The sequence below is a fragment of the Pteropus medius genome, unplaced genomic scaffold (genome assembly GCF_902729225.1).
Source record: "Pteropus medius unplaced genomic scaffold, Ma_sr-lr_union100, whole genome shotgun sequence".
Classification (NCBI taxonomy): Eukaryota; Metazoa; Chordata; class Mammalia; order Chiroptera; family Pteropodidae; genus Pteropus; species Pteropus medius.
In genome coordinates this window covers 2,443,844-2,465,597 of record NW_024351733.1, presented here as the reverse complement: position 1 = coordinate 2,465,597, position 21,754 = coordinate 2,443,844, and the positions used below count along the sequence as shown (strand labels likewise).

At 32.3% G+C, this 21,754-nt stretch overlaps 1 protein-coding gene across 1 annotated transcript in view; it reads right to left on the bottom strand.

Annotated features, from left to right (window-relative positions):
- The window catches only part of DMD (dystrophin), a 1,897,222-nt gene that overhangs the window by 855,727 nt on the left and 1,019,741 nt on the right, over nt 1-21,754 (bottom strand). The gene's annotated exons all lie outside the window — the stretch shown is intronic.

The following is a 21,754-nucleotide window of genomic DNA, read 5'->3' as shown; positions in this document are numbered from 1 at the left end:
GGCACACAGACCAATGAAGTAGAATTGAGAGTCCAGAAGTAAACCCATATTTATTGGGCAAATAATTTTCAACAATAAAGCCAAAAACACAGTTAAGAAAAGAAAGCCTCTTCAATAAATGGTGCTGGGAAAACTGGAAGGTCACCTGCAAAAGAACAAAACTAGACTGTTGTCTATCTCCACACACCAAAATTAACTCAAAATGGATTAAGGACCTGAATGAATATAAGACCTAAAACAATAGAATGCATAGAAGAAAACATAAGAACTAAACTTAAGGACCTTGGGCTTAAAGAGGATTTTATGAATTTGACCTCAAAGACAAAGGAAGTAAAAGCAAAAATAAATGAATGGGACTAAATCAAATGAAAAACCTACTCAGCAAAAGAAACCATCAACAAAGTAAAGAGATAACCATCTGAATGGGAAAATATATTTGCAAGCAATGCCTCTGATAAGGGCCTAATATCTAAAATATACAAAGAGCTCACATATAACTCAATAACAACAAAAAAGCAAATAATCCAATCAAACAATGGGCAGAGGATCTGAACAGACACTTCTCCCTAGAGGATATACAAATGGCAACAAATATTTGAAAAGATGCTCAACATCACTAGCTATTAGGGAAACACAAATCAAAACCACAATGAGATACCATCTCACAACTGTTAGAATAGCTATAATCAACAGGACAAGTAATAACAAATATTGGAGAGGATGCAGAGAAAAAGGAACCCTTATACACTGCTGGTGGGACTGCAAATTGGTTCAGCCACTATGGAAAACAGTATGGAGGTTTCTCAAAAAACTAAGAATTGATCTACCCTATGATCCAGCAATCCCTCTACTGGGTATTTACCTGAAGACTTGAAAATTCATATCCGAAAAGATATATGCACATCGATGTTCATAGTAACATTATTCACAGTGGCCACGACATGGAAGCACCCAAAGTGTCTTACTATAGAAGATTGACTAAAGAAGCTGTAGTACATATATACAATGGAATATTCCTCAGCCATAAAAAGAGATGAAATACTGCCATTTGCGACAATATGGATGGACCTCGTGATAATCATGCTAAGCAAAATAAGCCAGACAGAAACAGTTGAAAATCACATGATATCACTTATATGTGGGATTTAAACCTAAAATCAACAGCTGAACAAGACAAACAAACAGAGACTCATGGACATGGACTATAGACTAGTGGTTACTAGAGGGTAGGGAGTGTGGGAAGTGGGGGAGGTAGACGGGGTAAAGGAGATCAAATATAGGGGGGTAGGGGTGAAGTGGATAAAGTGGATCAAATATATGGTAGCTAAAGGAAACTGGACTTTGAGTGGTAAACACACAATAGAATATACAGATGTCAAATTAATGTACACCTGAAAATTATATAATTGTATTAAACAATGTTATCCCAATAAAGTTAATTTTTAAAAAGTTAAAAAAATCTATTCGTATTCATTTATACATATATAAATAAAGAATCATTCATTCATGCTTTAGAATTATGAACATAGAACATAAAAGTTGCCTAGTTTAAATATATACATATTGTAATCCTCTTATATATAAATCTTGTAGCTTCAGTTTCCTTTCTCCTGTAACTAGTGACAAAACATGTGATCCGAGAATGTGTGAGGACTCTTGGACATTAGGTATAAGGAAAAACATTTGTACGTTCCCCTCTCCAGAGCTTCTTTCTATTCTACATGGGCTAGTGAGTCTTGGGTGTGTTTATATTATTCTCATGTTTGTATTTTTTAGAAAAGGAAACACTGAATAAATTGCTTAAGTTGTATAACAATATAATTCGATACTCTTAAAAGAAAAACAAAAACAAATTATACAAGTGGGACTACATCAAACTAAAAAGGTTTTGAATGGTAAAGGAAACAATCAACCAAATGAAACTGTAACCTACAGATGAGAGAATACAATTATAAAACATATATCTAATAAAGGGTTAATATATAAGATATGTGAAGAATTTCTAGAACTCAATATTAAAAAAATAAATAAAACCTGATTTTAAAATAGGCAAAGGAACTGAATAGACATTTCTCCAAAGAAGACATATGAATGGACAACAGGTATATGACAAGGTGCTTGACATCACTAAAAATCAAATAAATGCAAATTGAAACCACAATGAGAATCACCTCACAACTATTAGCATGGCTACTTTCAAAATAAGAAGTGTCGATGAGAATGTGGAGAAAAGGGAACCCTTCTACGCTGTTGGTGGGAATGTAAATTGGTAGCTACTATAAAAAATAGTAGAGAAGTTCCTTAAAAAATTAAAAATTGAAATGCCATAAGATATAGGATCCCACTTCTCTTTATTTATCGGAAGGTACTGAACTCAGGATCTTGAAGAGATATTTGAACTCCTACATTTATTATAACATTATTCACAAGAGCTAAGTTGTGAAAACAAACTAAATGTCCATAGATAGATAAATGACAAAGAAAATATGGTATATACACACATTAGAATATTATTCAGTCATTTTAGAAGGAAATTCTGTCATATGATATAATATGGGTGAATCTTGAGGACAGTATGCTAAGTAAAATAATCCAGTCACAAAAGAACAGATATTGCATGATCCCAGTTATATGAAGTGTCTAAAGTAGTCAAATCTATAGATACAGAAAGTAGAATGGTAGTTCCCAGGGGTTGCGGGAAGGAAAATTAAGGAATTCTTGTTTAATGGGTATAGATTTCAGTTATGTAAGATAAACATCTAGAGATCTGTTATACAACACTGTGCTTACAGTTAACAATACTGTAAAGTACACATAAACATAGCTAGGAGGGTAGTTCTCATGTGTTTTACAACAATAAAGAAAATACTTAATTAATAAGAAAAATTTATATTTTTTCAACATAGCCAACTCTTCGTCAATGAGTTTAGTTTCTGAATGCTACCTATGTAAGAGATGCTATGCCTTGTACCATAGAAGGCTACGAAGAGGCTAAGATGATGGTCAAATCTTCCAGTGAATGTAAGAACACCAGAAATACACATACAAAGAAATAATAAAAATCCAAGGCAACAATTTAAGATATGACACATGTCATTTTGTCATTAATTGGAACAGACACTAGGTTGATATTAAATGCTGTGTATTAAAAACAGGATAAGATCATTGTGAACTAAAATATTCTAACATATCTCTTGAACTAAGGTAGATTATGCTGGGCTTTAAATATCAAGATATCTGAATAGTAAGATGGGAATAGAGAGGCTGTTCAGACAACAGTTGCAATGAAAGCAAAACTAGAGGCAAGAAAGAGCCCAGCATGTATAGGGACAAAACAGGAATTGCCCAGAGCCTAGAGGTCACTCAGGGGAAGGATGAGTGATACAACTGGATGGGTAAGGGTACAGAATGGTAAGAGACTTTAACTATAAAACCGATGTTTAAATTTTCAAAGACTTCCCATAAAATGTTCTTTTTTAATGGCCATAAACATTCAAAAGTGAATCTAAGCAGTTATACCCCAAAGTAGGAAAACTCTTGATTGTGTTACATTATAAATTTATACACAATCCATAAAGGTGATGCCATAGGAGGAGGAAATAAGTAGTTTGGAATTTGTCTTCAAATTATGCTATTTGTCTTTGAAAGAGTTGACCTGCCATATCTATCAGATCCAGTGATTACTTGCATGGTGATATAATTTGAGAGTCAATTACATTCATGGGCTAATTTCTTCTCATTGGATTCACTGGTGACCCTAGAAAATTCAAATGGTGACACAGAAATGTAAATGCTTTGTAAAGTTATAAAACTCCTTTAAGAAACTGAAATGCTTAAGTAAAAATTATAATATATTCAACTTCGGGTGGTTACTCAATGCTTTTCAGTGATTACTTTCTAGTAATAAGAGATCTAAAAAAATTGCTGAATTAATCTTTGACCTGTTGATATTATTGGAAACCCAGTACCTTCTAAGGCTATTGAAAATTTAGTGACCAGTTTACAGGAAACTTCATTTATACCATTTCTCTCCCAAGCTTACTATAGCCATTACTTATCCTCATTTGAAGCATAAGAGAGTAAAGGAGAAATTGTGAGAGGAATTTCAGTTTGCTACTGCCTTCTCTGTTATTTTTAATCTTTGAGATATATTGTAAAGTCCCAATTAACCTGAAAGAAAGAAAACCCTTCCCAAATCACACAGTAATCAATGGCAAAGTTAATTGAAATTTAGTTCTTTAACAATTCTATCTTAGCAATTCTGCAATGTTCAGAGAGAAAGATGACTTTAATCAAAGCTTGGAGTATTTGAGAAACAGACAAAGAACAGGAGATGGAAGATAATTTGTAAGTGACTGAAACCTAGTCTCTCCATTCAGGATTTCCTTTCCTTTAAAGATGTAGATTTGGAACGGAAACACTTTTTGAGTAGAGAAGAAACAGGAACAGATGTTAAAGGAAGTTGGTCTGGTCACAAATTACGACTATAGCATGTATTAGCTCAGACAGCCTGGACATATTAGTCTCTTTGTGCTCCAATTTCTTTACCTATATAATAATAACAACGACAACAACACTAAAATAAATAAATAAATAAATACAGCCTAGCACTGGGCCTGGCACATAGGAAGCCCTCAAAGTCACTATTATTTTTATAAAGAAAACCTAAGCATTATTTTTTGATACACTTCTCTCCATTTTCCCCAAATGGTCTGGAGCTAATAGAGAAACACAACCCCAGGCCAGAGGCAGAGTCAGACAAGATATATAATATAATTCTCCAGATCTATTTGGTTGTTTTCTGGCATCAAATATGAGTATCGCATATCAAAATATCTTAAAAAGAGAGAGAGAGAGGTGAATCAGGCTAGTACTTGTTTACTTTCTACACAGAAAGTATTTTGACTAATGCTATCTTGACTCTTAACTTCCAAACATTTTAAAGCTTTATCAAGGTATAATTTATAGACAAAAATTGCACATATTATATGTTTACATTTTGTTCAGTCTACACATATGCATATACCCACGATAACATCACTAGGATGTAGATACTTGAGATAGCCATCACTTCCAAAAAGTTCCTCGTGTTCTTTTGTGCTTTGTTGTGTGTGTGTTACATACACTTAACACGAGATTTATCCTCTTAGCACATTTTAGTGCCCATTAACGTATTGTTTACTATAAGCACTATGTTGTACAGCAGGTGTCTAGTATTTTTTCTAAATTTTAATGACTTCTGCTTACCAATTTCACCTGTATACCAGGCTCCTAATGACAATTCCTAGCATTTTATAAAGAAATGTTAAATGCAAGTTTCAATAGAGAAAAGAGGTGGATGAAGAGTCATTACATGATACATAAGCATGTATGTTTTAACCCAGGGACCAGGGATATGTCCTTGAATTAGTTAAGTGACAAAAGATAGATGCCAAGTAAATATCTAGTATAACTTCATTTCCATTTTAAAAAGAAAAGAATATAATGTATATATTATATATATACTATATATAAAAGAATATAATGTATTATATATACATATATATGTATATAATAGTTATACACATATGTATATAACTATTCCTATATGAAATGTATAGTGATATATTTTTGTAGATAATAGTCTTATATGTAACATGTATATTCATATATATACACACACACATATGCATGTTTACATAAGTAGAGATGTAAATATTGATGTGAATGGATGATTCATACCAACATTTAATAGAGTTAGATGTGGGTGAAGCAGTAATTTACCAGCTCTATATGCAACTTCGTTTATTTTTAATTTGCTGTAATAAGCATGTGTTACTTTTATAACTTGGAAATGTATTCCTTAAAAGTACAAACAAAAAGAATTTTGGAATAAATGGATCTTTTTAAACAAGCAGATTGTTTCATAAAGAATTCATACTAATTCTTTCAGATAAATATTTTAAATAGGTTAAAACATTCAGTGAAGTTTAACCTGATAGCTAATAGCTTAATCTTGTAAAAAGAGGCTGTAAGTGGAAAACAGGACCAAAAGAAGTACAAAAGTAAAAGAGAAATTGTAGAGCTGTGTCTGATATTCGATTCTGGATTAGAAAAAAGTAAAATCAAATCTGCTGTTTTAGTAAACCTGGCACTAAGGAGGTCTTGTTTGTTTGTTTGTTTGTTTGTTTTAATTTAATTCTGACAAATCTTGAGATGGTTGTTTTTATAGTGAGTAACTACTAAATAATTATACAGCATTCAACATTAAGTAATTCAATTTTGACCTTTTAATTAAGTAAATGCTCAACATGTGTAAACACAGCATATTATACTTCTCCATTAAACTTGTGGACAAGACTTTTATTCAAATAATGTTTTTTTTTTAAATTATAGTTAGTTTACAATATTATATTGGTTATGTTAGTTTCAGATGTACAATATGGTGATTTGACTTTTTTATACCTTACAATGTGATTATTCCCACTAATTCTAGGAATTGTTTGTTTTAATTGTGTTTAACACAATATACTCACATAGTTTATGTATACTTACCCTTCAACAAGGGTAAGTTTATGTATACTTACCCTTCAACAAGGGTAAGTATACATTATGTATACTTACCCTTCATTAGGCACATTGTTGAGATTAAAAAGATATAATCCATCCTTTGGAGTGACAAATGCCTACAAGTTTTAACTCATTCAATAGCTGCTTTGTCAATAAACTGGACCTCAGAAGTTCTGCTGGAAGCTAGAGTTGAGCTCTTTCCATAATAAACTTGTTGCCAAGACTTTAGGGGCAGTCACTGAGACAAACTGAAAATGTTATCTATGCTTTAGGAAGTAAAATGATAAACTGAAGATAAGACTGGGGTCCTGATTATTCGTGTCATTTATTTTGTCCCTCTAAAAAGTCTAGACCCACAAAATGGAGACCGAAGACGCCATTCAAGAGAGGCTGCAACCACAAATTATTATTACTGGCACTTTTTTTCCAAAGCTAATCATGAATAGTTAATTATTATCAAATATTTTTAGATAAACGTTCATTTCTTTTTTTTATTTAGAGCTCATTCAGGAGGGATGCAAAGACCGTGGATATTAAAACTAAAAGAAAGACAACCTGGAAGTTACAATGTTTCACATTAAGATTTACAAAATATCAAGTCTGCAAAATTTTACAAACCATATTATGTAAATTCTTCTATAATGGATGTTTCTGATAGGAGAATAAAGAAATTAAATTCCTGAGTTTACATTTTAAATTTGTGAGATGTTTGGCCTAACTAGAGATATAAATGGAAATGATTTAGAACATTTCACAAATAATTTGACACCAGCTCAAAGTAGATGTGAAAAGTTTTGATCCACCCAAATGCTCATTATAAACAAATGAATTATCTAACAAGTCAATGTATATGAGATAAACACTTATCTTTGCATCAGAATGATACCAATTCATTTTTTGATACTAAGTATAAGTTTTTTTTAAATTATAAAAACCCTAAGGTTAGAAAAGGCCAATTTATTTACTTATACACTAAACATAAGAGGAAGATAAAATTTTAGAAAAATTATGTGTAAATTTGCTATGTTTTAAGAAATATTACTGAAAAATGTGTGTGCATGCATGGAGTCATTCCTTTCTCTATCCACCTGACTACTTGTCATTTCTCCCTTATATGAGGGCAAAATGCATGCATATCAGAATTTTTTAAATTAAATTTATAGAGGTGACATTGGTTAATAAAATTATAAAGGTTTCATGTGTACAGTTCAATAATACATCATATGTATATTGCATTGTGTTTACCATTCAAAGTTAAATTTCCTTCTGTCACCATATATTTGACACCTTTTTCCTTTCTCTACCCCTCTCTCTTTCTCCTTTCCCTTTGGTTATTCACAGTGGCCAGGAAATGGAAACAACTGAAGTGCCTTTCGAAAGATGACTGGATAAAGAAGATGTGGTACATATATGAAATGAAATATTACTCAGCCATGAAAAAAGATGAAACATTGCCATTTGTGACAACACGGATGGATTTTGAAATTATCTTTCTAAGCAAAATAAGTGAGACAGAAAAAGTTGAGAACCATATGATTTCATCCACATGTGGGATATAAAACTGAAAGCAACAAACAAACTATAGAAACAAATATGCATAGACACATAATTTTTACATGCTGTGAGTTGTGTTTTCTAGGTTCAGAATACTTTTTTTTCAAATTTCCAAATAATTCTAAATTGTTGGGTCATTAATTCTGGCCATAAAAGCACCTACATTAACTTAAGCATTGGCAAACATTAAAGAAGTAAATCACTTAGGCATGGGCCGTCATGTCCTGCCCCTCTTCCACTTTTTCTCAGCATCTAAATGATTTTTTTTTAAATAGCCATTCCTCAAATAAATTTCTTCAGACTATCTCAAATTCCATATGCTTGTGTGTATGTCTGTTTGTTCGTGTATGTGTGTTTGCCCAAGTGTGTGAGTGTATGGTGAACTAAAGAGGCAAACAGAATTAGTATTAGCTAACTACAAGTTTTCTACCAAATTTTCCAACAGTTCAGTCAACCATTTTTAAAATATTACTTAGGCATTCACTTTCTTTTTCAGGCTAAAAAGGGGGAAAGCTTATGCTTTTTATTTGCTCTTTGTATATAATTAAACTTTTATTATTCACACTAGCACACTATTGATGCTTCGGCTGATCCTTTAAACATCTGGCCTAATATTTAAAATGCATGCAGTGCACTGATGTCAACCCATGCTGATAATCAGAGGACCTTCAATTAAGTACCTACAAAGCAACCAATAATAAATGAGAAAAAAAGACGGTACAAATTTGCCAAAGAATTCTTTCATAGTCTGATTCTCAAAAGCAATTAGAATCACTTCTTTCGGCCTTGGAATTAATGAATTTTCATTAAAATTTAAATTTCAAATGATTCTAAGAATATCAAACTTGAGAAGTTGAGCTGATTGTCTACATAATAAATTACAGCACAGGAACATGTCAAAAAGACTAATGCAAGTTCTTTGCCATCCAAAGTTGTGTTTCTCCTTGTCAGTGCTATATGCATGTATATAATTGATTTCTTTTTTTCCAAGCAGCTATAGCTAGAGACCCACTGTTATTAAATTCTATTTTTCTATGTTTAGAATTTGTTGAATTATAATTCCAAAGCCACGACTGAAACTAGTTATAGTTTATAAAAAAATTGTTCTAATAACTGAATGTGACGTGAATTAAAAAAAAAATGCAGTTACTTTCTTTACACTAAGCTAATTTACTTAAATGAGTAAATAAAATTAGGTGTAATATTCTAATATTAATGTCCCCTAATGTTTGAAAGTAATGTTTAACTTGATAACTCAGACATTTTATTTTCTTGATGGAAAACTAAACACATTGTGTGTGTGTGCATGTGTTGTGCATGTGTGCATTTTTGTGTGTGTGTGCGAGTGTGTATAAAGTATTGCATATGGAATACCCAAGAGCATAATCATGAAAAGAACTAAAATTCATTGCGCATAGATAGAAATCGACATGAATGTTTCTAAATGGTAATAAAATTGAGCAATGAGGTGAGTAGAAAAATAATACTCATATAAAAATGGTCTAGTGTGAAAGTTGAACATTTTAATTTTAAACAGTGAAAAAAAAACATGGCAAATTCTAGGAAGCCTTTTGTTTACAGATTTTACTCATCCTCACAAAAAATTATTTTCTATAACAATTTTCATAGTATTTTTTTCTTTCTGCAACAGAGTGAATTCTCTTTGTTTAAAAATAATCCAGTCTCATGAAGAATTTCCCCAGATATGATATATACATATCAAGCATCCATGAAGGAATCCTTTTAATTTTCACTTTAATATTTTCTTGCTATGTTCCTCTTTATATGTGTAGTTTGAATCAGACTAATGGAAATATCTAATGATTTATTTTCACTGTTCACTATTTGTTTCATGTATTTATAGCTTGTACAACATTCTGAACCTAGGAAATAACCACTGTAAAAAGTTTCCCCCAACAACCCATCTTTTCCAACCCAGCATTTCTATAGAACTTCTATCATGGGGGTACAGGGTTATAAATAAATATATAACAATAAATAAAATAGAAGATTGTGATTTAGGATATGACAGAGACTGCAGCAAGCATCAGAAGTCCCGAACTGGCAATCAAACTGTTCTAATGGACATTTTATTTGCTTTATACAGTGTTTAAATATTTCGGTACATGGACAGCTTAGTACCTATTGCTTAATCCTTCACTACTTCATCTTTTCCTGTTACTTGACTAGTTCCTGTATACATTTCAGTTTGTAATACCAGTGTTACATGTTGACACAATAATTATATTCTGCTATACTGACACTGAATGCCTAATCTCATCTCATCCATACTTTCACAACTGGAGCTGAGAGCCCCGCTGCAGAAATATTTCAACTTCTGTAACTGCGAGTAGGCTCTTCTTATCTTCTATTTCTCTTGTGCATATCACCATGAGTCTCCTATATATCTGGGCATTTAATAGACAACTAATACTAATAAATATACTTATGAAATGAATACATTAGTTTAGAATATGGTAACAGGAATTATTTTTGTGAGCACAAGGTAATGCCAATCTCTTTTTTTTTTTTGATCCATAATATATCCACACCAATGGTGGATGGATAGGAACATAATCTTTAGAAAGTTAGAGTTTAAAAACAAAAATGGATGACAGAAAGGAAGTTCTTGAGTTCATACAAACTGCCTATGGTGGAAGTTGGGGCATGTAGTTTGAAAATAAATTAAATTTCATATTTAGTAAGATGATTAAATGTAAATTATGGATTTGGATAACTTTTTAGAGTCCACTACTTATAATTATCAGCATTAGCATGCTTTTCTCACTGAAAAATATATAAAAAACAGGTGAATTTTTTTAGATAAATGGAGAATTCAGCAGGAATGCTCTTTTCTTTATGAAATATTATCAGAACATATAATTACTAGTTCAATAAATAGAGAAGTGACTTTAACTAATTATTTAATTCAAATCACAAAAAAAAGAAAAATAACACTGTGATCAAACAGGAAATGATGGCTGACACGACCTTAGTCATGAGTACCCTTCTCACTCATTCAATTTTTATTTTTACTTATATTACATTTGATATTTTTAGTAACTGTAAGTATTCACATGACATCTTGGTAAGATTTTAAACCTGTTCAATGCCGTCATGAAATATGTTTTAAGAGATGTGAAAAAATTACTAAATCTAAAATTGGATAACTGCCTATTTAATTTTATGATTAGCAGAGTAAGCTTAACATAAACTTGAAAAGTTAGACTAAACTCCATATCTAATTGAAAAGTAATTATTAGCTTAAATATTATTTAAGATTAACCACCATAATATGGAAATGAAGTAGATGAGACTGGGTTGGGTAGGCATAGAGTTACAATTTTATAAACCCCAAATTAGGACACATTGACCTGACAATCGGGTAGAATATTTATAATCAGTACTGTTCAGAGAGATTTTAGTCATTTGGACCTTCTATAACAAAATCATGGTCCAATCCTTATCATGAAATAATTGAAATGGAGTACCTGAAATGTTAGAAGTTTGGTGGACATTATGATTTGTGGTGACATCAGATCTAAGTACCTAAAATAATGACTGTCATTATATTTTTAAATTGTATTTACTTAAATTTGACAAGATTGTTTAAAAAAGAAGAATACTGGATTTTTAAAAATGATAATTATTTTATATTTAAAAGGCTTTTTCTCACATATATGGTCATGGTAGAGTTGAGCATTGAATGAATACAAAAACATTCTAATAGCAATATATTTGTAGGCAACATACTTCCTAAAAACAGCAGAGAAAGTTCTACAACTATCCGACCAAATTTTATCTATGTTATATATGGATTTGAACATTTTTCTATATATGTATATTATCTTCTTTCATTTGAAACAGTAAAAACAATTTCAAGGAAGAATTTTAAGTAACGGTGTAGTGGATTAATGATTGCATACAATTTCATTCATTTAATTTTATTTCATCATATAGACCATCTGTGAAAACGTGGTTGACCCGTTAGGGCATATTTTGCCTGAGTTCAGGGGAGCTATCAATTTTTCACCCCAACTTAAATTTAAGATCTCTAAACACTGTTCCTCTGAATTTAACATCTGATGGAATGTCTTTAATAAGCAAAAAAACATTAATTACCTGGATTTCATAAATTAACCTATCAGTAAAATGTTACTGTATTTTCATTCTAAATTGCCTAAAAGGAGAACATGCTAAAATTAAAAAAAAATATGTAAGTAAGTATGCTAATTAGGAGTTATTTGTTTAGGGTATCAGTCAGTAGCAGGATAGTAAGTAACCACAGGGATACAGAAAAGGAAGTATAAGAGAAGACTGGAAAAATAACCGAAAGTCAAACATGGGACTGGAGATCCCGTGGGTGGGAATAGAATTTGTTTCTTGAATGCAATTATAATTATCTAGGCCAATCAGATGTCTAGAAACCAGGCAGTCTCAAAAACTGCTGAATAAGTTGAATGACAGAGTTTATTAGAGGGCTATGAATTGGGGTCAACAAGTTAGTATACCACATGGGCATCTTGGACTCACAAAATCAAATAAATTCTGGGTATCGAAAATAGTATTACAAGAGGAAAATCTGGTGACTGCCAGAGGGGAGGAGGGTTGGGGTGCTGGGAGAAGAGGGTGGAGGATTAAAGTACAAATTAGTAGTTGATAGATGGTCATGGAGATGGGGAGCACAGCAGAGAGAATGCAGTCAGCAGTAATGTAATGGCTAGGTGGAGAGCCAGAGGAGAGAAAGAGTAATCAGGGGGATCATTTCATAAACTATATAAATGTCTAACCAATGTACTGTATACTTGAAACTATTTTTTTTTTAAGGAGAGTATTGTAGCCTCTCTGGAAACTTTAGCAGAAATGGCAAATTTTAAACTACCTACAGTGTTTAACCGTGTGACATTAAGGTGGTAAGAACTTGGGCTGCCTAGAGCTCATTAAGTGTACAAATAAGTGGGTGCAGTCAGAAAGCAAATCTGTCGTTTCTAAGTAAGAATATTTCTCACTTAGAGGGAAGAATAAAACTTAACCTTGAAGACTGTAAAAATTTGATATGAGAAAGGAAATATGTTACCCGATCTTCCTATTGTCTATCTCTATTTTCTCTTCTATGAAGAAAAATATTTTAAGTTAGAATGGTAATCCAAAACTTGTTAGTGATTGCTCTAAAATTGATTTTTCCATTCCCTTGGCATCTTACTAGCATTATTTAAATTTCACAGCACAATCTAAGGACTCTATGAGATAAATCACATTGTAAATAAATTATACTACCATGGGCTTGCCCATTATTTGTACACTGGCTTTATTTGCCTTGCTTACTATTAAATATAGTTTATGGACAACTTGGCATTATATTTTTCTCTCTACTTGATTTTTATAAATTTCTCTGCATCGTGAGGGGTTGAATCCTGATGTATGTGACACAATATGTAATATTAAAACCAATGACTTATTTTTCTTATTATTTTAAATTAAATTGGTTAACATATTTCCACAATACTTTAAAATTCTGCTCTTTTATTGGAGATTTTAAAATTGGTATTCCAGATAGCAGTATTTCATATATAGCAGTTTCCCTTTCAGGAATAAATGTCTAGCGAATAAGATTTTTTTTTCTTTTACTTTGAAATAATGCCTTCTAATTAGAAAAGAATGTGTTTTATGGAAGAATTTCCAAAACCCAGAAGGGGCCCATATTCATTGTGATCTTTCTTGAAGAATAATTTCCTTGAATGTTATTTCAAGTAAAGTTCTAAGTAATTCTTAATTTCTTACCCTTTTAGTTCTAAGTTAGTATTTGAAATATATTTTAATCACTGTAAAATAATCTGGGATGTGGACACTATCATGTACACATTAAGAAAATTTGGCTCGAGACAAGCTATCTTCACATGAAGTTTCTCAGTGTTTTTGATCCTCTGATAATTGCCTACTAGAAACCTAAGAGCAATTTGCCATTTTTTGAAAGTCTTAGTAGCCTGAAGAAAGAATCTCTCCAGATTCAGCTTCTCTTTGTAGCTTTTCCTTTTCCTTTAACATGCAGCTTTATTATCTTATAGTTTTGTCATTTCCTATTTTTTAGTATTTTATATTCTTATTAATACTTTTTAAGTGTTTTATACTTTACAAAGTACAAGCATGATCATCTTTGAAGTAGGTAGGGTTGCTATTATTGATGCTGTTTGCTGACAAAAGGTTCAGAACTAGCCCAAGATCAACCAACAAATAAATGGCATGTTTGGGACTTAATCTGATGGTGATGACAGAAAAAGATCACAAGGCCAATCTTCTAAATTCATATATTACAAAACGTATTCACGACTTTACTTAGCATTTCCTAAACAAAAATCCAGGATAGATAGACTTTTGAAGAATAAGAAGGTAATCTTCTTAGCTTCTTTATCCAGTATTCCTGACTTTGAGATGTAGATTGTTTTCTTTCTTAATTGGCAAAACGCTGCAGTTTTTCAGTCCCTCAGTGAAAGTTACTTAGAAGAAGCATTAATTCTTTTGGTTCACTAGAGCATCATTTGGCTAATTACTATATGTGAGCGATAAATTAGAGTTGGAAGATACACTGAGAAATTCTCTAGGTTTATTTTTTTGTCTTCTGGTAAATGAGAAACATTACATTCAATAACAAGTATATGCATATTTTTATATTATAAACATTATAACTACAAAATCATGGCTGAACTATTAATATTTCACAACCCCATTTTTTTTTAAGTTTGCCTAAACATATATGGTATGTATTCACATTTCAAATTGTGGCTAAAATTCCCGAAGGACTACAAAGTAAACTCAATCACCCCACTTGCAAGTAGATCTGCTTGGTTGCTCTTTTCACTCAACGCTCCTTTAAGTTTTCAAATAACAATAATCAAAACTGTTAAAAAGATATAACAAAGATATTTTGTAACTTATTGGATAACAAAATTGAATAGGCTGTGAAAATTTATGCTAATTGAAATGATGAACTAATATCCTGAGTTGATACATATATAAAATTCTAATTGAGACATATTTTCACATCTCTAAAGAAAGAGCATAACATTAACTATAAGCATTCATTCCAACCATAGACTGACATAATTATTATCTGATCTTATAACACAAAGTTACAAAATATGAGAATATTTTTATAACTATTTTTGATAATTAATTATGTAAAATAATTGCTCAATTATACTCTATAAGGATAGACAAAGGACACTTTAAGATAAAATAGTAACTATTTTCTGCTTCAAACAAGGGACTAGATAAGCACACGAAAAATTCTTAGGCTTTCCCTTTTGATAAATCAGAAAAGATATTCAGTCCATCATATAAAAACTCTATCAAATGAAGGGTTAAAAATGTATAAATTAGTAGTTGATAGACGGTCAGGGATGGGGTGCACGGCGTAGGGAATGCAGTTAGCAGTAAAGTGATGGCTAGGTGTAGAGCCAGAAGGAGGATAGAGTAATCGGGGGGACCATTTCACATACTACATAAATGTCTAACCAATGAACTGTATACTTAATAACAAAATAAAATGTTAAAAAAAACATATCAATTAAAAGCCGTAGATCTAAATAATAGTCATAAAATGCAATGTTATTTTATGATGCTATTCATCTTTTCATATATATGTCCTGCTCTCCAATGCAATTTTAGAATCAATGAAGAGTAGATCTAAGCCCTTTGCATTCTCCAGCACCTAGTACATTGAAACAGCATGTAATATATTCTCAAAAAAATGTGGGATGATGAAGAAATAGTATTCACTACCTAAAGTATGAATCAAAAAGAGTATTAGTGGAATATTTTGAAAGGAGAATGATTACTGATATTTCCTTTAAGACATAGGGTCAGCAGCAAACTACAGCCAGTGGCAACTCCCATCTGCCACCTCTGCCTTATGACACACAAACTAAGAATGGTTTTTACATTTTAAATGGTTGGGAAAAAACCAAAAGAATATTTTGTGACATGTAAATATTACACGAAATTCAAGTATCAGTGTACGTAAATAAAGTTTGATAGGAACCAAACTCATGTATTGTCTATGACCGCTTTCACACTACATCAGCACAGTTGAGTAGCTGTAGCAGAGACCGGATGGCCTGCAAAGTCTAAAATATCTCTCTGGTCCTTTATAGAACAAGTCTGTTGGCTCCTGCTTTAGAAGAAAGTATGCACCAGCAGGTAAAAACAAAACAAAAGCTATCAGATTCTAGTTGTACTCCAAGAGTTCAATTATGGAAATTAAAGGCAAAAACAAACAAACAAACAAACAAACAAACAAAACAAAAACAAACAGGCGAGCAAACAAAAATTAAAAACAGAAGTGGAGAGGAGAATTGAGTGGAAAGGGCTTTGGAAATTTAGTCATAGAATTCATATTTACATCCTCCTGTTGTTATCCAATCATAGAAAGGGTAAATTTTTACTTTCAGAAAATTTCTGAATTGACTATAGAGGGAAAGAGCAACAAAGAGAGAAGGGAGAGCAGGGGAATAAAACTGCTCAGAGATAGCTCTAATATTGGAAACATTGTTCTATCCCATTTCTTAAAACTCTGAGTAAGCTTTAATTGTAAGTTAACATTTATTCTCTTTCATTCAAAAAAAGAAAGAAAACACCTATAAAATTAAGCATGGACTGTAAAAATAACAGTCATAATTAAAAGACATACACACAAACACACATAATCACACATACACACACTTTCATGCTTTCACTAAAATCATTGCTATGAACAAATCAATTCAAAATAGGGCATTGGTGGGTAAAGAAAACATGAAAATCCTTATTTTTTGGCAAAGGCTTATTTATTTTGAGGTATTACAACTAGTCTGAAAAAATAAAATACTAACAAGTTCTTTCTTGTGAAACTATTGTCCATTGTCCAAGTTCCTACAGATACTTAATTCTATACCCATAGTTTTTTTTTTCTCTAGCCACCATAATATTTCAATTGAAAAAAAGGTGTCCTTTGAGATTCTACATTTAATTTCTCAATTATTCTAAGGAAATAATATCTTCCCAGTGTTTATGGCTACTGCTTTTTAAAAAGTTATTTAGCACTCACTACATGCGAGGCACTGTACTAGGTGTTATGGGGGATACAAAGGAATGTATGATCCAGAGGATCATGACCTGGGTAGGAAGACAGACATATGTGCTAGTGACTAAATGCTTTAATAGAGCTAGACAGTGAGAGAGAAAGAGAGGACCTCTGGTGAGAAATTTCTGTTGGCTTCATAAAATTTAGATTTCCTTAAGAAGAGGTCTGGCAAAGAACATTTTAGAAAGATATTATTACATTACAGGGACATGAAAGAGTAGGGTGTCGCCTGACACTCCCAGGTACATAAGCCATGGTAGGGGCCAGGGACCACCATTATTATTAACAAGCTCCCTAGGTGATACTGTTGTAGGAGTTCTGTAAACTGTACTTTAAGATTAATCTAGGATATTTCTGTGTTTTTTTGTTTTTGTTTTTGTTTTTGTTTTTTTTAGTAGAGAAGAACAGTAATAAATTTGGTATAGTGGAAGATAAGACAGAAATGTTCAGTGATAAAGAATAGTGTGAAAACCGTAGATTTTACATTAATAAAGTGAAAAAGCAAGTCTAAGTTTGTGTAATGAGGAGGAAGGCAAAGAGGCAGTGTAATCAGTGTAAGACAATGAGTGCCTTACCATGTCAATTCTATATTTTTAAAATCAGGTTAAATTGATTTCATTTACATAAACTTCAAAAACTGGAAAGACTAATCTATGCTGTTAGAAGTCATGATAGTACTTACCCATGAAAGTAGCAATGAATGACTGGATGGGGGCATGATGGAGTCTCTGGGGTATTGTTAAGGTTCTGTTTTTAATCTAAGGATTGGTTACAAGAGTGTAATCAGTTTGTAAAAATTCATCAAGCATAGCTTCATATTATGCATGCTTTTCTACTGAAGTGTACTGTACTTCAACAAGAAGTTTTAAAAATTAGGCTGAGTGGCTATATTTCAACTAAAGGAAAACATTCTAAGATTATTATTTTATTAATCTCATAAAGTTTAATAATAGTATCTTTCAATTCTCTGAAAGTTATAGAAATTCAATACAGTGGAAGACAAGATAGAAATGTTCAAAAATATTTTCAGATCATTTTAGTGGAGAAAATAAGTTACTGAAGTTTCTTTGCTAACACTTAAAAGTCATCAGATTGAGATTCATAATTCTAAACTCTATTATTTATCATTGTCTTATCCTGCTGTGACTCTTTATATAAAACTTGAAAAAACTGTCTATAATCTTTGTTTCTATTTTCTCACCACATATTATCTATTCAAACCACTCTCTGGGCCTTCCAATCCCACCATTCCACTGAGACTACTTTTGTCCAGATCACCAAAAACTGCATGTTGTCAAATTCAATGATTACTTCTCTTTTCATTGTATTGAGCTCCTCATAACATTTCATGTTGTCAGTCATTCCCTCTTCCTCTAGCAATTTCTTCTTGTGTCTTCCATGTTATCACTCTCTCTTGATTCTCCTCCTAATTTTCAGTATTCTATGCTGAATGTCCCTCTTCTGTTCCACTTCTAAATATTCGAGTGTCTCAGGGCTTGATTCTAAGATAATTTGCTTTCTTTATCTATATACTTACTCTCGGAGATCTCTAGTGCCATGGCTTTAAACAGCTTCTTAATATATATCTCCAACCCCAAGCTCTCCCCCAACATCCAAATTTATGTTCAGTTGCCCATGCAACATCTATTGTAGGGTGTCTAATACACATCCTCAAATTAACATGTCCAAATAAAAATTACTGATTTTTTTTGTTTACCAAATCAGCTCAATAAATGACATCATCATCACCACAATAGTTAGGTTAAACATCAGAGAGTTATCCTTGATTTCTCTCTTTCTCTTACCAATTAAGCACTGTCGACTTCAAATCTGAAATCCATCACTTCAGTCTACTATGACCATCCTTGTCCAAACCACCATTATCTCTCACATGGATTACTAAATGTAATGCCTGGTCTCTTTACTCCATTCTCATCCCCAACATTTCATTTTCTATAAATAATTTACCACAACTAACAAGGCTTGATATGAACTGACCATTGCCTACTTCCCTGACCCACTAATGCTTTAGTTGTAATGACTTTTTGTTGTTGCTATTATTCCAAGAATATGCCAACTCATCCTCAAACAAGATACCTTCCATTAGTGTTCTAACCCTCTATAGCATGCTGTTCCTTTTGATTGTTGCCATCTATTATTTTTCCCCATTTTCAAGCATTTTAAAATTTAAATTTTTGTTTGCTATCTTACACAGAACATAATCTCCAATGCAGTATGAACATTATCCTTATTGTTAAGTGCTATATGCCTAGCGCTGTAAATTGCGCATCCTGTAATAGGTCCTGAATTCTGAATTCTAATCCTTTTAACAACTGACCAGACACAATGAATGGAAAATTACAGGGTTTAAGGATAAAGAATATTTTCCATTCAGAATTGTTTACCTAATTCACAATGGCTAAGACTTGCTAGTGGCGGTAGAGGCCACCACAAACTAGAGAACTACTCCGTCTAATCTCATAAGAGGAATCTATATTATTAACTGGCTGTCACGCTGATTTTTAAAAATATGACTCAAATCTAGCAAGAAAATGAGTCATGCCTAGTGCCAAGTATAACTTCTGTTTGGCTAATATTGGACTTTTTTTTTCTTATAGGCATATAGAATCATAGGGTTGTAAACAACAAGGAGAGGTACCTCCTTCTGTAATTACAGTGTTGCTATAATTACAGATAAAGGTTTGTCAGTATTTTTATTAAAAGAACTTAACTCAGCTGTTAAATGTCCATTAGCCTAATATATGGCTTATAATATCTTAGCTTAACTGCCTATTAAAAACAGTTAATTAAAAGTGGATTGATATTTTTTATAAAATTATGTAAATACCCAGAAGAAACCAGCCCTTCCAGTGTGTGCATTTCTGTGACAATTAAAGTACACGTTTCTTTTCAATATTTGAAATTACTATTTATATGCAGAATTTTTAAAACTTGACTTAAAAAGTTCTGGAAAATGATTATTTAGAAATAAACAAAAGTTGTCATAAGGAGGAACAATGGCTAACTACTATAGGGGATGCTGATGAACTATTCTGATTTCTCTTCAATGAAGAACATGTTACCTCAGCAACTGGGGATAGTGTAGGCAGACTGCTTTCAGTTGTCAGTCCCTATAGGGGCTGCCTAAGCTTCAGAGAGTCTTCTTGCCCAAGGTCATGACCCTTTATAAGAGGACTGATTAATGCAGGAGTATAAAGGGCCAGTAATCTCAGCCCGACTCAGGACCATTCTGAAGGGCCATTCTAACTCCAGAAAATCTCATGTGGTTGGCCAACGTTGGAAAGCAGCTCCATGAAGTACCAGTGACATTGCAGGTATCCACATAGGCAACATAAGCAAGGCTTAACTCCGGACTGAACTAAATTTTGGTGAATGGTCTGTGATCCTCCCAAAACATGGGAAGATACACAATCTTGAAAGAAGGTATAGCTTTCTTAAAGGAGGCTGCTATATGGCAGTTTCTTATCTGCCTCTCTGGTTAGGGAAAGATGTGCAACTTACTACTTCATCCCCCTTTAAAGTACATCTGCAGGCTATAAAACTGTCCTAATAAGTATCCTGTACACTAAACTCCATCTTAGAGACTGCTTCCCAGGGTATCAAACCTGTCACACCTACCCAGTATTCAGTATTTCAAAGAAAGCAAGGAGAACACTATTATGTTGTATTATTTCTGTTTTTGTTTGGCTACCAGAAGTCATGTTTATTACTCCAGCTTAAGAGCCCTCAAAGTTATTTCATGTATATTATCTCCCTTCGAAATTGTATAATGCATGTTTTTAGATGCTTTATTACATGATAACTGGGAATGCACCTAAGCCATTCCCGTTAGATCATTCAGCCTCTTCCAAAACAACTCCAGGTATGGAAGTACTTTATTCGGTGAAATCTAAGAAATATGTCCCTTTATTACTTCCACTCATTTATTTTATTTTTCCTTTTCAGATAAAAAAATCATATTTTAATCTCTTTTATAGAAAATAAATCTTGAGGTTAATATGCATCTTTCTCCATACTCTTCCCCCAACTAGCTTTTTCTACCTCATAGAAAAACATTCTCAATTATAATTAATCCTGAAATCAGCTTATTTTAAGCTACTTTACTTTTCAAAAATGCTGTAAGACTTGAAGACCCAAGGAAAGAAAAAATCCCTCCCAGTCATATCTCCACCACATGTGTGATGAAAGTTTCAAGTGTGCTAGATGGCTCCTTAAATGGTATTTTTAATTTATACCAGATTTTATGGTAGGGGAAATAAAGAAGCTCTCCAGAGAGATCTAGGCATGGAAGCCAAGAACAGATCCAAAGCAAGTACCATTTAACTTACATGTTCCTAGGGGCTTTCTTACTTATTCATTCTAATATTATTAGTCACCTATTATTGTCTAAACCCTGGATGAAAAATACAGAAACCACTACATCTGTTTGATCTAAATAAAATAATAGAAGGTCTCTTCTGTTTTACATAATGATGTTTTTAAAAGTTCTGCATAATTTATTTTCTATTATCT